Source organism: Phyllobates terribilis, unplaced genomic scaffold (genome assembly GCF_046119375.1).
Source record: "Phyllobates terribilis strain yellow unplaced genomic scaffold, ASM4611937v1 Scaffold_9__5_contigs__length_417890890, whole genome shotgun sequence".
NCBI classification, from domain to species: Eukaryota; Metazoa; Chordata; class Amphibia; order Anura; family Dendrobatidae; genus Phyllobates; species Phyllobates terribilis.
In genome coordinates this window covers 130578546-130594337 of record NW_027362769.1, presented here as the reverse complement: position 1 = coordinate 130594337, position 15792 = coordinate 130578546, and positions in this window count along the sequence as shown.

Here is a 15792-nt window from a genome sequence, read left to right as displayed (position 1 = left end):
TTCCATTCATCACCCTCCTTCATGCGCAACAGATTGTATGCCCCCTTAAGGTCAATTTTAGAGAACCACTTGGCCCCCAATAACTGGTTAAACAAATCAGGAATCAATGGCAGTGGGTAAGGATTGCGTACCGTAATTTTGTTAATCTCACGAAAATCCAGACAAGGACGTAAACCGCCGTCCTTTTTTTTTACAAAAAAAAATCCAACCGCCACAGGAGACTTAGAGGGCCTAATGTGACCGGCGGCCAAACTTGTCTGTATGTATTCCTCCAAAGCCTTCCTCTCAGGAATAGTAAGGTTAAATAAACGACTTTTAGGAAGAGTCGCTCCAGGGACAAATTCAATAGAACAATCATAGTCTCTATGGGGAGGCAAAACCTGCGATTCCTTCTCAGAAAAAACTCTCCAAAAATCCTGAATAGGAACAGGCAATTCTCCCCTATCCAAAGCTGCAATACGCCCGTTACAGCACTTGTCATAACATTTATGGCTCCAGGATTTAATTTCACTGGTAGACCAATCCAGTACAGGATTGTGAAATTTTAACCAGGGCAAACCCAATATTACTGGAGAAGGCAAGTTATTCAACACTACCAAATCCAATTTCTCATGGTGAACACCATTAATAGTGAGAGGAAATTCACTGACCTTGAGAGTAATATTCTTCAAAGGGGAGCCATCCACAGAAACCACAGCAATGGGGGATGATAAAGGTTCAGGTTTTAAATTGAGTTTTTCCACGAATCCCCCATCAATTACATTCAGTGTAGACCCGCAATCAACAAACACCCGAAATTCCATTAATTTTTCCTGAGCAATCGTGGAAGCAGCTAAAAATATACCCTTGGAATTTAAACAGGCAATACGGGCGTGACTGACCATTTTTTTTTCTTTCTTCATACGAAGCTCACAGCCTTTAATCAAATGACCAGATTTTCCGCAATAGAAACACAAGCCTTCTGAAAAACGACGGTCTTTTTCTTGAGAGCGAGGTGCCACCGATCCAATCTCCATCGGTTCACCACTGTTAGTACACACATTATCATAACCAGAAACTGACATAGCAGAGGATTTGCTCTCATTAACCCTAGCACGCAGTCTTCTATCCACCCGTATAGCTAATTGCATAGCCTGTTGCAAATCCTCAGGTGTAGGATAAGCAATTAGCAGGTCTTTAACCCTTTCACTGAGCCCAGCAAGAAATAGACTTTTCAAAGCAGAATCGTTCCACCCTGTTTGAGTGGACCAACGACGAAAATGAGTACAATATTTTTCGACATTACCTGATCCTTGTTTTAAACGTCTCAACTCAGTCTCAGCTGATGCCACACGGTCAGGATCATCATATAATAGTCCTAAAGCAGAAAAAAAACTATCCACTGATCTGAAGCATGTATCACTAGGTTGCAAAGAAAAGGCCCACTCCTGAGGCTCTTTGCGCAAAAGTGACATTATGAACCCTACGCGCTGGGATTCATCCCCAGAGGACTTGGGTCTCAAACGAAAATACAATAAGCAAGCATTTTTAAATGAAAAAAAATTCTCGATGTTCACCAAAAAATAAATCCGGCAAACATACCTTAGGCTCCAAGAAATATGCTCCAGGACAGTTACTCACGTGCTGACGGAGCTCGGCCACTTCCAGAGAGAGTCCCTGCAGGTGTTTAGCCAAATCCTGAACCGACACCATGATGGAACAAAAAAAAAAAAAAAAAATCTTTCCTTAGAGAATTTGCAGGCTGGACTTACTGTTATGTTCTGCTACCAAAGCTAAGGAAAGAGAGGAGATCTGTCCCTACTATAAGACTCAGCTGAATCCCTACGATGTAACAGGGAACCTGATCCTGCGATCAGACCTGCTAAAGTCCTAATCTAGTCTGTACGGAGACCTATAGATGTGAGGAGGGAATCCCTACAAGTACTAAGGACTGGGAGGAATATGGGACACCTCCTAACAGAAATAGTAGCAGACAGACGAACAAACAAAATAGATAGAACATAGAGGTCCGTAGACCAAGCAAACTAACAGAGTTAGATACAGAGCACAGGCTAGCTAGAAAGTAGATATACAATGAAGTCCAGCAAAGCCAGAAGGGCGGAGCAGGATTAAATAGGCCAACAAGGTCATGTGACCAGCAAAGGAAAAAAAACCTAACAGCAAGGTTCTAACAATAGGACGCCGATACAACCTCACCTGCCATAGGACTCCGATACAACCTCACCTGCCATAGAACGCCCATACAACCTCACCTGCCATAGGACGCCCATACAACCTCACCTGCCATAGGACGCCCATACAACCTCACCTGCCATAGAACGCCCATACAACCTCACCTGCCATAGGACGCCCATACAACCTCACCTGCCATAGGACTCCGATACAACCTCAACTGCCATAGGACGCCGATACAACCTCACCTGCCATAGGACTCCGATACAACCTCACCTGCTATAGGACGCCCATACAACCTCACCTGCCATAGGACGCCGATACAACCTCACCTGATATAGGACGCCCATACAACCTCACCTGCCATAGGACTCCGATACAACCTCAACTGCCATAGGACGACGATACAACCTCACCTGCTATAGGACGCAGATACAACCTCACCTGATATAGGATGCCCATACAACCTCACCTGACATAGGACGCCCATACAACCTCACCTGCCATAGGACCCCCATACAACCTCACCTGACATAGGACGCCCATACAACCTCACCTGACACAGGATGCCCATACAACCTCACCTGCCATAGGACTCCGATACAACCTCACCTGCTATAGGATGCCGATACAACCTCACCTGACACAGGATGCCCATACAACCTCACCTGCCATAGGACTCCGATACAACCTCACCTGCTATAGGATGCCGATACAACCTCACCTGACACAGGATGCCCATACAACCTCACCCGCCATATGACTCCGATACAACCTCACCTGCTATAGGACGCCCATACAACCTCACCTGCTATAGGACGCCCATACAACCTCACCTGCTATAGGACGCCCATACAACCTGACCTGACATAGGACGCCCATACAACCTCACCTGCCATAGGACGCCCATACAACCTCACCTGCCATAGGACGCCCATACAACCTCACCCACCATAGGACACCCATACAACCTCACCCGCCATAGGACGCCCATACACCCTCACCCGCCATAGGACGCCCATACAACCTCACCCGCCATAGGACGCCCATACAACCTCACCTGCCATAGGACGCCCATACAACCTCACCTGCCATAGGACGCCCATACAACCTCACCTGCCATAGGACTCCGATACAACCTCACCTGCTATAGGATGCCGATACAACCTCACCTGACACAGGACGCCCATACAACCTCACGTGCCATAGGACGCCGATACAACCTCACCTGCCATAGGACTCCGATACAACCTCACCTGCCATAGAACGCCCATACAACCTCACCTGCCATAGGACGCCCATACAACCTCACCTGCCATAGGACGCCCATACAACCTCACCTGCCATAGAACGCCCATACAACCTCACCTGCCATAGGACGCCCATACAACCTCACCTGCCATAGGACTCCGATACAACCTCAACTGCCATAGGACGCCGATACAACCTCACCTGCCATAGGACTCCGATACAACCTCACCTGCTATAGGACGCCCATACAACCTCACCTGCCATAGGACGCCGATACAACCTCACCTGATATAGGACGCCCATACAACCTCACCTGCCATAGGACTCCGATACAACCTCAACTGCCATAGGACGACGATACAACCTCACCTGCTATAGGACGCAGATACAACCTCACCTAATATAGGATGCCCATACAACCTCACCTGACATAGGACGCCCATACAACCTCACCTGCCATAGGACCCCCATACAACCTCACCTGACATAGGACGCCCATACAACCTCACCTGACACAGGATGCCCATACAACCTCACCTGCCATAGGACTCCAATACAACCTCACCTGCTATAGGATGCCGATACAACCTCACCTGACACAGGATGCCCATACAACCTCACCCGCCATATGACTCCGATACAACCTCACCTGCTATAGGACGCCCATACAACCTCACCTGCTATAGGACGCCCATACAACGTCACCTGCTATAGGACGCCCATACAACCTCACCTGCCATAGGACGCCGATACAACCTCACCTGCTAGAGGACGCCCATACAACCTCACCTGCCATAGGACTCCGATACAACCTCACCTGCTATAGGACGCCCATACAACCTCGCCTGCCATAGGACGCCGATACAACCTCACCTGATATAGGACGCCCATACAACCTCACCTGCCATAGGACTCCGATACAACCTCAACTGCCATAGGACGCCGATACAACCTCACCTGCTATAGGACGCAGATACAACCTCACCTGATATAGGACGCCTATACAACCTGACCTGACATAGGACGCCCATACAACCTCACCTGCCATAGGACGCCCATACAACCTCACCCGCCATAGGACGCCGATACAACCTCACCCGCCATAGGACGCCCATACTACCTCACCTGCCATAGGATGCCCATACAACCTCACCTGCTATAGGACGCAGATACAACCTCACCTGCTATAGGACGCAGATACAACCTCACCTGCCATAGGACGCCCATACAACCTCACCTGCCATAGGACGCCGATACAACCTCACCTGACACAGGACACCCATACAACCTCACCTGCCATAGGACGCCGATACAACCTCACCTGCCATGGGACGCAGATACAACCTCACCTGCCATAGGATGCCGATACAACCTCACCTGCTATAGGACGCAGATACAACCTCACCTGACATAGGATGCCGATACAACCTCACCTGACATAGGACGCAGAGACAACCTCACCTGACATAGGACGCAGAGACAACCTCACCTGACATAGGACGCAGATACAACCTCACCTGACATAGGATGCCGATACAACCTCACCTGCTATAGGACGCAGATACAACCTCACCTGACATAGGACGCCGATACAACCTCACCTGACATAGGATGCCGATACAACCTCACCTGACATAGGATGCCGATGCAAATTCACCTGACATAGGACGCAGATACAACCTCACCTGCCATAGGACGCTCATACAACCTCACCTGCTATAGGATGCCGATACAACCTCACCTGACACAGGACGCCCATACAACCTCACCTGACACAGGACGCCCATACAACCTCACCTGCCATAGGACGCCCATACAACCTCACCTGCTATAGGATGCCGATACAACCTCACCTGACAAAGGACGCCGATACAACCTTACCTGCCATAGGACGCCCATACAACCTCACCTGCCATAGGACGCCGATACAACCTCACCTGCCATACGACGCCCATACAACCTCACCTGCCATAAGACGCCCATACATCCTCACCTGACACAGGACGCCCATGCAACCTCACCTGCCATAGGACGCCCATACAACCTCACCTGCCACAGGACGCCCATACAACCTCACCTGCCATAGGACGCCCATACAACCTCACCTGCTATTGGATGCCGATACAACCTCACCTGACATAGGACGCCGATACAACCTTACCTGCCATAGGACACCCATACAACCTCACCTGCCATACGACGCCCATACAACCTCACCTGCCATAAGACGCCCATACATCCCCACCTGACACAGGACGCCCATACAACCTCACCTGCCATAGGACGCCCATACAACCTCACCTGACACAGGACGCCCATACAACCTCACCTGCCATAGGACGCCCATACAACCTCACCTGCTATAGGATGCCGATACAACCTCACCTGACATAGGACGCCGATACAACCTTACCTGCCATAGGACACCCATACAACCTCACCTGCCATAGGACGCCCATACAACCTCACCTGCCATAGGACGCCGATACAACCTCAGCTGCCATAGGACGCCGATACAACCTCACCTGCTATAGGACGCAGATACAACCTCACCTGCCATAGGATGCCGATACAACCTCACCTGCTATAGGACGCAGATACAACCTCACCTGACATAGGATGCCGATGCAACCTCACCTGACATAGGACGCCGATGCAACCTCACCTGCCATAGGACGCAGATACAACCTCACCTGCCATAGGACGCCCATACAACCTCACCTGCTATAGGATGCCGATACAACCTCACCTGACACAGGACGCCCATACAACCTCACCTGACACAGGACGCCCATACAACCTCACCTGACACAGGACGCCCATACAACCTCACCTGCCATAGGACGCCCATACAACCTCACCTGACAGAGGACGCCGATACAACCTTACCTGCCATAGGACGCCCATACAACCTCACCTGACACAGGACGCCCATACATCCTCACCTGCCATAGGACGCCCATACAACCTCACCTGCTATAGGATGCCCATACAACCTCACCTGCCATAGGACGCCGATACAACCTCACCTGCCTCACGACGCCCATACAACCTCACCTGCCATAGGACGCCAATACATCCTCACCTGACACAGGACGCCCATACAACCTCACCTGCCATAGGACGCCCATACAACCTCACCTGCTATAGGATGCCGATACAACCTCACCTGACATAGGACGCCGATACAACCTTACCTGCCATAGGACACCCATACAACCTCACCTGCCATAGGACGCCCATACAACCTCACCTGCCATAGGACGCAGATACAACCTCACCTGACATAGGACGCCGATACAACCTCACCTGCTATAGGACGCCCATACAACCTCACCTGCCATAGGACGCCGATACAACCTCACCTGATATAGGACGCCCATACAACCTCACCTGCCATAGGACTCCGATACAACCTCAACTGCCATAGGACGCCGATACAACCTCACCTGCTATAGGACGCAGATACAACCTCACCTGATATAGGACGCCCATACAACCTGACCTGACATAGGACGCCCATACAACCTCACCTGCCATAGGACGCCCATACAACCTCACCTGACATAGGACGCATATAAAACCTCACCTGCCATAGGATGCCGATACAACCTCACCCGCCATAGGACGCCCATACAACCTCACCTGCCATAGGACGCCCATACAACCTCACCTGCTATAGGACGCAGATACAACCTCACCTGCTATAGGACGCAGATACAACCTCACCTGCCATAGGACGCCCATACAACCTCACCTGCCATAGGACGCCGATACAACCTCACCTGACACAGGACGCCCATACAACCTCACCTGCCATAGGACGCCGATACAACCTCAGCTGCCATAGGACGCCGATACAACCTCACCTGCTATAGGACGCAGATACAACCTCACCTGACATAGGATGCCGATGCAACCTCACCTGACATAGGACGCCGATGCAACCTCACCTGCCATAGGACGCAGATACAACCTCACCTGCCATAGGACGCCCATACAACCTCACCTGCTATAGGATGCCGATACAACCTCACCTGACACAGGACGCCCATACAACCTCACCTGACACAGGACGCCCATACAACCTCACCTGACACAGGACGCCCATACAACCTCACCTGCCATAGGACGCCCATACAACCTCACCTGACATAGGACGCCGATACAACCTTACCTGCCATAGGACGCCCATACAACCTCACCTGACACAGGACGCCCATACATCCTCACCTGCCATAGGACGCCCATACAACCTCACCTGCTATAGGATGCCCATGCAACCTCACCTGCCATAGGACGCCGATACAACCTCACCTGCCATACGACGCCCATACAACCTCACCTGCCATAGGACGCCAATACATCCTCACCTGACACAGGACGCCCATACAACCTCACCTGCCATAGGACGCCCATACAACCTCACCTGCCATAGGACGCCCATACAACATCACCTGACACAGGACGCCCATACAACCTCACCTGACACAGGACGCCCATACAACCTCACCTGCCATAGGACGCCGATACAACCTCACCTGCTATAGGACGCCGATACAACCTCACCTGACATAGGACGCCGATACAACCTTACCTGCCATAGGACGCCCATACAACCTCACCTGCCATAGGACGCCCATACAACCTCACCTGCCATAGGACGCCCATACAACCTCACCTGCCATAGGACGCCCATACAACCTCACCTGCCATAGGACGCCCATACAACCTCACCTGCCATAGGACGCCCATACAACCTCACCTGACATAGGACGCTCATACATCCTCACCTGACACAGGACGCCCATACAACCTCACCTGCCATAGGTCGCCCATACATCCTCACCTGACACAGGACGCCCATACAACCTCACCTGCCATAGGACGCCCATACATCCTCACCTGACACAGGACGCCCATACAACCTCACGTGCCATAGGACGCCGATACAACCTCACCTGCTATAGGACGCAGATACAACCTCACCTGACATAGGAAGCCCATACAACCTCACATGCCATAGGAAGCCCATACAACCTCACCTGCCATAGGAAGCCCATACAACCTCACCTGCCATAGGACGCCCATACAACCTCACCTGCTATAGGACGCCCATACAACCTCACCTGCCATAGGACGCCCATACAACCTGACCTGACATAGGACGCCCATACAACCTCACCTGCCATAGGACGCCCATACAACCTCACATGCCATAGGACGCCCATACAACCTCACCTGCCATAGAACGCCCATACAACCTCACCTGCCATAGAACGCCCATACAACCTCACCTGCCATAGAACGCCCATACAACCTCACCTGCCATAGAACGCCCATACAACCTCACCTGCCATAGGACGCCCATACAACCTCACCTGCCATAGGACGCCCATACAACCTCACCCGCCATAGGACGCCCATACAACCTCACCCGCCATAGGACGCCCATACACCCTCACCTGCCATAGGACGCCCATACAACCTATCCTGCCATAGGACGCCCATACAACCTCACCCGCCATAGGACGCCGATACAACCTCACCTGACATAGGACGCCGATACAACCTCACCTGCCATAGGACGCCGATACAACCTCACCTGACACAGGACGCCCATACAACCTCACCTGCCATAGGACGCCGATACAACCTCACCTGCTATAGGACGCAGATACAACCTCACCTGACATAGGAAGCCCATACAACCTCACATGCCATAGGAAGCCCATACAACCTCACCTGCCATAGGAAGCCCATACAACCTCACCTGCCATAGGACGCCCATACAACCTCACCTGCTATAGGACGCCCATACAACCTCACCTGCCATAGGACGCCCATACAACCTGACCTGACATAGGACGCCCATACAACCTCACCTGCCATAGGACGCCCATACAACCTCACATGCCATAGGACGCCCATACAACCTCACCTGCCATAGAACGCCCATACAACCTCACCTGCCATAGAACGCCCATACAACCTCACCTGCCATAGAACGCCCATACAACCTCACCTGCCATAGAACGCCCATACAACCTCACCTGCCATAGGACGCCCATACAACCTCACCTGCCATAGGACGCCCATACAACCTCACCCGCCATAGGACGCCCATACAACCTCACCCGCCATAGGACGCCCATACACCCTCACCTGCCATAGGACGCCCATACAACCTCACCTGCCATAGGACGCCCATACAACCTCACCCGCCATAGGACGCCCATACAACCTCACCCGCAATAGGACGCCCATACAACCTCACCCGCCATAGGACGCCCATACAACCTCACCCGCCATAGGACGCCCATACAACCTCACCCGCCATAGGACGCCCATACAACCTCACCCGCCATAGGACGCCCATACAACCTCACCCGCCATAGGACGCCCATACAACCTCACCCGCCATAGGACGCCCATACAACCTCACCCGCCATAGGACGCCCATACAACCTCACCTGCCATAGGACGCCGATACAACCTCACCCGCCATAGGACGCCTATACAACCTCACCCGCCATAGGACGCCCATACAACCTCACCCGCCATAGGACGCCCATACAACCTCACCCGCCATAGGACGCCCATACAACCTCACCCGCCATAGGACGCCCATACAACCTCACCCGCCATAGGACGCCCATACACCCTCACCTGCCATAGTACGCCCATACAACCTCACCTGCCATAGGACGCCCATACAACCTCACCTGCCATAGGACGCCCATACAACCTCACCTGCCATAGAACGCCCATACAACCTCACCTGCCATAGGACGCCCATACAACCTCACCTGCCATAGGACGCCCATACAACCTCACCTGCCTTAGGACGCCCATACAACCTGACCTGACATAGGACGCCCATACAACCTCACCTGACATAGGACGCCCATACAACCTCACCTGCCATAGGACGCCCATACAACCTCACCCGCCATAGGACGCCCATACAACCTCACCCGCCATAGGACGCCCATACACCCTCACCCGCCATAGGACGCCCATACAACCTCACCCGCCATAGGACGCCCATACAACCTCACCCGCCATAGGACGCCCATACAACCTCACCTGCCATAGGACGCCCATACAACCTCACCTGCCATAGGACGCCCATACAACCTCACCTGCCATAGGACTCCGATACAACCTCACCTGCTATAGGATGCCGATACATCCTCACCTGACACAGGACGCCCATACAACCTCACGTGCCATAGGACGCCGATACAACCTCACCTGCCATAGGACTCCGATACAACCTCACCTGCCATAGAACGCCCATACAACCTCACCTGCCATAGGACGCCCATACAACCTCACCTGCCATAGGACGCCCATACAACCTCACCTGCCATAGGACGCCCATACAACCTGACCTGACATAGGACGCCCATACAACCTCACCTGCCATAGGACGCCCATACAACCTCACCTGCCATAGGACGCCCATACAACCTCACCTGCCATAGGACGCCCATACAACTTCACCTGCCATAGAACGCCCATACAACCTCACCTGCCATAGAACGCCCATACAACCTCACCTGCCATAGAACGCCCATACAACCTCACCAGCCATAGGACGCCCATACAACCTCACCTGCCATAGGACGCCCATACAACCTCACCTGCCATAGGACGCCAATACAACCTCACCTGACACAGGATGTCCATACAACCTCACCTGCCATAGGACTCCGATACAACCTCACCTGCTATAGGATGCCGATACAACCTCACCTGACACAGGATGCCCATACAACCTCACCCGCCATATGACTCCGATACAACCTCACCTGCTATAGGACGCCGATACAACCTCACCTGCCATAGGACGCCCATACAACCTCACCCGCCATAGGACGCCTATACAACCTCACCCACCATAGGACGCCCATACAACCTCACCCGCCATAGGACGCCCATACACCCTCACCTGCCATAGTACGCCCATACAACCTCACCCGCCATAGGACGCCCATACAACCTCACCCGCCATAGGACGCCGATACAACCTCACCCGCCATAGGACGCCGATACAACCTCACCCGCCATAGGACGCCTATACAACCTCACCCACCATAGGACGCCCATACAACCTCACCCGCCATAGGACGCCCATACACCCTCACCTGCCATAGTACGCCCATACAACCTCACCCGCCATAGGACGCCCATACAACCTCACCCGCCATAGGACGCCCATACAACCTCACCTGCCATAGAACGCCCATACAACCTCACATGCCATAGGACGCCCATACAACCTCACCTGCCATAGGACGCCCATACAACCTCACCTGCCATAGGACGCCCATACAACCTGACCTGACATAGGACGCCCATACAACCTCACCTGCCATAGGACGCCCATACAACCTCACCTGTCATAGGACGCCCATACAACCTCACCTGCCATAGAACGCCCATACAACCTCACCTGCCATAGAACGCCCATACAACCTCACCAGCCATAGGACGCCCATACAACCTCACCAGCCATAGGACGCCCATACAACCTCACCTGCCATAGGACGCCCATACAACCTCACCTGCCATAGGACGCCAATACAACCTCACCTGACACAGGATGCCCATACAACCTCACCTGCCATAGGACTCCGATACAACCTCACCTGCTATAGGATGCCGATACAACCTCACCTGACACAGGATGCCCATACAACCTCACTTGCCATATGACTCCGATACAACCTCACCTGCTATAGGACGCCCATACAACCTCACCTGCTATAGGACGCCTATACAACCTCACCTGCTATAGGACGCCCATACAACCTCACCTGCCATAGGACGCCCATACAACCTCACCTGCCATAGGACACCGATACAACCTCACCTGCTATAGGACGCCCATACAACCTCACCTGCCATAGGACTCCGTTACAACCTCACCTGCTATAGGACGCCCATACAACCTCACCTGCCATAGGACGCCCATACAACCTCACCTGCTATAGGACGCCCATACAACCTCACCTGCCATAGGACGCCCATACAACCTGACCTGACATAGGACGCCCATACAACCTCACCTGCCATAGGACGCCCATACAACCTCACATGCCATAGGACGCCCATACAACCTCACCTGCCATAGAACGCCCATACAACCTCACCTGCCATAGAACGCCCATACAACCTCACCTGCCATAGAACGCCCATACAACCTCACCTGCCATAGGACGCCCATACAACCTCACCTGCCATAGGACGCCCATACAACCTCACCCGCCATAGGACGCCCATACAACCTCACCCGCCAAAGGACGCCCATACACCCTCACCTGCCATAGGACGCCCATACAACCTCACCTGCCATAGGACGCCCATACAACCTCACCCGCCATAGGACGCCCATACAACCTCACCCGCAATAGGACGCCCATACAACCTCACCCGCCATAGGACGCCCATACAACCTCACCCGCCATAGGACGCCCATACAACCTCACCCGCCATAGGACGCCCATACAACCTCACCCGCCATAGGACGCCCATACAACCTCACCCGCCATAGGACGCCCATACAACCTCACCCGCCATAGGACGCCCATACAACCTCACCCGCCATAGGACGCCCATACAACCTCACCCGCCATAGGACGCCCATACAACCTCACCTGCCATAGGACGCCGATACAACCTCACCCGCCATAGGACGCCTATACAACCTCACCCGCCATAGGACGCCCATACAACCTCACCCGCCATAGGACGCCCATACAACCTCACCCGCCATAGGACGCCCATACAACCTCACCCGCCATAGGACGCCCATACAACCTCACCCGCCATAGGACGCCCATACACCCTCACCTGCCATAGTACGCCCATACAACCTCACCTGCCATAGGACGCCCATACAACCTCACCTGCCATAGGACGCCCATACAACCTCACCTGCCATAGAACGCCCATACAACCTCACCTGCCATAGGACGCCCATACAACCTCACCTGCCATAGGACGCCCATACAACCTGACCTGACATAGGACGCCCATACAACCTCACCTGACATAGGACGCCCATACAACCTCACCTGCCATAGGACGCCCATACAACCTCACCCGCCATAGGACGCCCATACAACCTCACCCGCCATAGGACGCCCATACACCCTCACCCGCCATAGGACGCCCATACAACTTCACCCGCCATAGGACTCCGATACAACCTCACCTGCTATAGGATGCCGATACATCCTCACCTGACACAGGACGCCCATACAACCTCACGTGCCATAGGACGCCGATACAACCTCACCTGCCATAGGACTCCGATACAACCTCACCTGCCATAGAACGCCCATACAACCTCACCTGCCATAGGACGCCCATACAACCTCACCTGCCATAGGACGCCCATACAACCTCACCTGCCATAGGACGCCCATACAACCTGACCTGACATAGGACGCCCATACAACCTCACCTGCCATAGGACGCCCATACAACCTCACCTGCCATAAGACGCCCATACAACCTCACCTGCCATAGGACGCCCATACAACTTCACCTGCCATAGAACGCCCATACAACCTCACCTGCCATAGAACGCCCATACAACCTCACCTGCCATAGAACGCCCATACAACCTCACCAGCCATAGGACGCCCATACAACCTCACCTGCCATAGGACGCCCATACAACCTCACCTGCCATAGGACGCCAATACAACCTCACCTGACACAGGATGTCCATACAACCTCACCTGCCATAGGACTCCGATACAACCTCACCTGCTATAGGATGCCGATACAACCTCACCTGACACAGGATGCCCATACAACCTCACCCGCCATATGACTCCGATACAACCTCACCTGCTATAGGACGCCGATACAACCTCACCTGCCATAGGACGCCCATACAACCTCACCCGCCATAGGACGCCTATACAACCTCACCCACCATAGGACGCCCATACAACCTCACCCGCCATAGGACGCCCATACACCCTCACCTGCCATAGTACGCCCATACAACCTCACCCGCCATAGGACGCCCATACAACCTCACCCGCCATAGGACGCCGATACAACCTCACCCGCCATAGGACGCCGATACAACCTCACCCGCCATAGGACGCCTATACAACCTCACCCACCATAGGACGCCCATACAACCTCACCCGCCATAGGACGCCCAAACACCCTCACCTGCCATAGTACGCCCATGCAACCTCACCCGCCATAGGACGCCCATACAACCTCACCCACCATAGGACGCCCATACAACCTCACCCGCCATAGGTCGCCCATACATCCTCACCTGACACAGGACGCCCATACAACCTCACCTGCCATAGGACGCCCATACATCCTCACCTGACACAGGACGCCCATACAACCTCACGTGCCATAGGACGCCGATACAACCTCACCTGACATAGGACGCCGATACAACCTTACCTGCCATAGGACGCCGATACAACCTCACCTGACACAGGACGCCCATACAACCTCACCTGCCATAGGACGCCGATACAACCTCACCTGCTATAGGACGCAGATACAACCTCACCTGACATAGGAAGCCCATACAACCTCACATGCCATAGGAAGCCCATACAACCTCACCTGCCATAGGAAGCCCATACAACCTCACCTGCCATAGGACGCCCATACAACCTCACCTGCTATAGGACGCCCATACAACCTCACCTGCCATAGGACGCCCATACAACCTGACCTGACATAGGACGCCCATACAACCTCACCTGCCATAGGACGCCCATACAACCTCACATGCCATAGGACGCCCATACAACCTCACCTGCCATAGAACGCCCATACAACCTCACCTGCCATAGAACGCCCATACAACCTCACCTGCCATAGAACGCCCATACAACCTCACCTGCCATAGGACGCCCATACAACCTCACATGCCATAGGACGCCCATACAACCTCACCCGCCATAGGACGCCCATACAACCTCACCCGCCATAGGACGCCCATACACCCTCACCTGCCATAGGACGCCCATACAACCTCACCTGCCATAGGACGCCCATACAACCTCACCCGCCATAGGACGCCCATACAACCTCACCCGCAATAGGACGCCCATACAACCTCACCCGCCATAGGACGCCCATACAACCTCACCCGCCATAGGACGCCCATACAACCTCACCCGCCATAGGACGCCCATACAACCTCACCCGCCATAGGACGCCCATACAACCTCACCCGCCATAGGGCGCCCATACAACCTCACCCGCCATAGGACGCCCATACAACCTCACCCGCCATAGGACGCCCATACAACCTCACCCGCCATAGGACGCCCATACAACCTCACCTGCCATAGGACGCCG